Below are 3,693 nucleotides of genomic sequence, written 5' to 3'. Positions count from 1 at the left end.
AAAATGAACAACTGCAAACACCCCGTTCCTTATCTTACCTCGTTAGGTAGCTAAGATAGCTAACCTAGGTTAGACCCTTTAACCATTTAAAGGTCTGAACTGTCAAACTGCGTTTCCGTTAGGCAGATAAATAGTTTGACGCCGTTTGGTGAAACTTATGCAGCCATATAAATGATTTGATCGCCGATACCTTTAGACATCATGGAATAAAAGAGGCTTATTTTAGCTGATGTGTGTGTGGAGTTGTTTGGGGGCAGCTATGAGCTGGAAGCTAAGCGTTGCTTCAGTGGCTTCTAGCATGGACTAGCTACGATCATAATTCTGCTACAAAATGTATAAATGAGGAAATATACAATTATTTACATTATTACAGCATTTACAGTATTAAAAGCGTGATTTAATGGGATGAATAGTTAACTAGCTAACGTTAGCTATCCTAGCTTGATGGCTATCTTTGCTCACTAACGGTTACTGCATCTTGGGGCCAACTTTATGCTGCACTTCGCCCCCTAGCGGGCCCGCGGGAGAATCCACACTGGCATACTCAAATAAATCACTTTATAACATCCAATATTCTTAAAGTACAGTACATTTTTCGAGATAACATTTCTTAGGAATAAAACAATTACCTGCTTACTGATTTTCAGATGTCTACATGCAGCCTAATTTGGTCTTTTACACTTCCTTCCATCATGTTATTACATAAATAATTTCATTTTGTTACCTCAGTGTCAGGAATTCTGTCACTGAGCCACAGTTCTATGAAAACTAAAGCACAACAGTCTCTACACTCGCGTTGGGTGCTATGCTAGAGTTGACCTGTTGACCAGGGAACAGACATTGGAGAGCAGGATGGACAGTACAGCTGGTCTGCTAGGGTTAGCTTTTTTTTTTTTTTTTTTTTTTTCTCCAGTGGTAGCTCAGTGGTTAAGGTATCAGAAGGCTGCTGCTTCAAGCCCCCCCACTGCCAACTTACCACTGCTGGGCCCCTGAGTAAGGCTCTTAACCCTCAATTGCTCAAGTTGTACTCAGTCATAATTGTAAGTTGCTTTGGATAAAAATGTGTCAGCTAAATGCCATAAATATAAATCCAGCATGAACTCATGCCCTCTATGGTTTGTTTTTATTCAGCAGTGACTCCTGTCTCTAGGGTTTCTGTGACCTTGAGTATGAGAGAAACATTTTATTTGTGTATATATATATATATATATTACATCTATTGTTATTATTATTATTGTTAGATACTGGAGCCTTTCTGTCTTCAGGCACCCAACACAAGGTCTCTGCCTATCAGCCATGACATGGCGGCTTGACCGCGAGCTGGTCGCCCGAGGTCTTCCACTCCTTCTTCTTGTCTCCTTTACCCCTCCCTTTCTCTTTCTTTCTCTCCCTGTCTCTCTTTAAGCACAGGAGTACCTCATGGCGGGTACGGGAACAGCTCGTGGGTCGTTCATGCCAAGAACATCTAATTTTTAATAACCTTGTCTCTTTCCTTTCTACATAGACCCTCAGAACATGCCTCACTTTTCCCCGTCATCCTGTAGATTTAGATAGTAGATATAGGACACATATATACTCTGTGCTTTCCTCAATAAAGTTGAACTCTCTTCATTCACTACCTTGGTGTCAGTGTCTCTTGACTTCCCCAGATCCGGCTACAGAGGACGGAGGGCAGAGGGTAACTTGGAGGAGATCGAAACTGAAGGACTTGTCACTTTGAACCAGTTCCTAACAAGAAGTACAAAATACATAAAGTCTACCTTAAACATTGATAAGTGCAATAAACAATAAGTACTAGAGTACTACTAGACCAGCAAGTAGTAAGTTGCAGTAGTTTAGCTTTGAGATCACAAGAGACCACACAAGCACCTGGGTAGCTTCCTGCGAAAGAAAGGGCCGAATCCTTCGTATGTTACAAAGGAGAAATCTGAAACATGAGTTGAGAATGACAACTGGTTGTCCAAAGTTATGATCGTGATACCAGGGAGTTCTCAAAGGGAACTGTGAGGTCCTGATAAGGGCTGGGAGTACCCGGGATGTACAGAAGGTTGCATGTTAGCTAGGACAGCTAGCTGGCTCATTCGCTTTCTATCCATCTTAAAACTGCCAAAGTCTCGAAGTAAACATCACTAGTGAGTTATTCTACACATCTGGCATTAGCAGAGTGTTACAATAATAACAGTTCACCGCAGCAGTAAAGCGATAAACACTTGTCTTATGTAGCTGACAAGCTCGCAAAATACACCAAGCCCGTTGTCATAGCAACCAGCACTTCGCTTGCTCGAACTAGCCTAGCTAAGATAGCCTTAATGGGCTAACAAAGACTCATTTCTACGCCAGGCGCACATACTACAAATGCATATTAGCTACATAACTGTTCCAATAAATGCGTGTATTACCATGCTATTCATTAATTTTCCTGTATGTGCACAACTGTAGACCGGGGGTTCTTTAACGTAATCCTCTTCGCCATTAGCTTAGCTAGCTAATAAAGCTAAGCTAGTTAGCCAGCCTAGCTAACTAACTGATATGTTTCAATGTGGAGACGCAGTAAGAGTGTCTCTAATAATTTGAGTTTGTTTTCAGTCGGTACGTACACTCAAACGGTGTCATACAGTTATTGAATAAATCAGCAGAAGCTGTTATTAAAATAATTTTCTGCGTCCTTTCGAGGTCTTACCTTGACAGTGGTGAAGCTTAGCAGTGGTAACCTACATACGATTCGCATTAAATAAATTAAATACAAAAAAACATGTCCATGTCTTTGTGAAATTTATTCTATGAGAATAATTTAATATTACTTGCTTTGGAAAAAGCAAACACTTCATGCCAAACTTAAAGTGTGCAGGGCACAGTAATTGCTGTAGAAGACACATACATGTATTTTCACAATACACAGGCTGTTCATGTCTGTTCAGTACATATGGTTATATTACACCTTGGTTATGTGTAATATGGATATAAATGTTAAAATGTGCTATTACAGAACACGACACCTGTTGCGTTTTATATTGGTAAATCTCTGATATGACCACTGTAACAAAGTTGCGGTTATAAATACGTGAAACATTTTGATCGACTGAAATGTAGCTGTATGTACATGCAATATATTTGTGATTATGTAAATTAAACAGCTATTCTTATTCTTATGGCTAGCTAAATAAATTGCAATTTCGTCGTCTTCAAGGTATGGCATGGTGTTTATTCATTCTTCGGCATACAAAATGACGCCTTTTCACGTTGTGGAACTACAAATATGGCGGCCTTTTTTCTTTAGCGTTTTAATGACGTAAAAGCAGAGTCTCACCGTAAAGTCGGGCAGGAGGATCTGGACTCATTTATTTCTTCGTATCTTCCGCCATCTAGCGGTCAATAACGGGTAGTCTTGAATTGATTTCTATCGCGTAATACTTTGGATATAAATGTTTAAATTTCCTGTTGCAGGACAGACAAAGTATAGTCAACCAGTTCTAACCTTTTGATAAAAACTTGAACTTCAAAGTAGGTGAATCTATTTCCTTAAACCAATCAGATCACAGTTAATTTACATAACATCAATGCTTTGAGTGCTTTAGATATGAGAACATCACAGTGATCTTTCTGCTCACACATCAGTCAGTCTATAATTCTGTATTATGTGTTTCTATAGCTTCCAACTTTCATGAGTTCCTTGAATCTGTGGAGAAAAGTGCA

Source organism: Electrophorus electricus, unplaced genomic scaffold (genome assembly GCF_041902795.1).
Source record: "Electrophorus electricus isolate QZ-2024a unplaced genomic scaffold, ASM4190279v1 Scaffold73, whole genome shotgun sequence".
Classification (NCBI taxonomy): Eukaryota; Metazoa; Chordata; class Actinopteri; order Gymnotiformes; family Gymnotidae; genus Electrophorus; species Electrophorus electricus.
Note: the sequence above shows the minus strand (reverse complement) of the source record.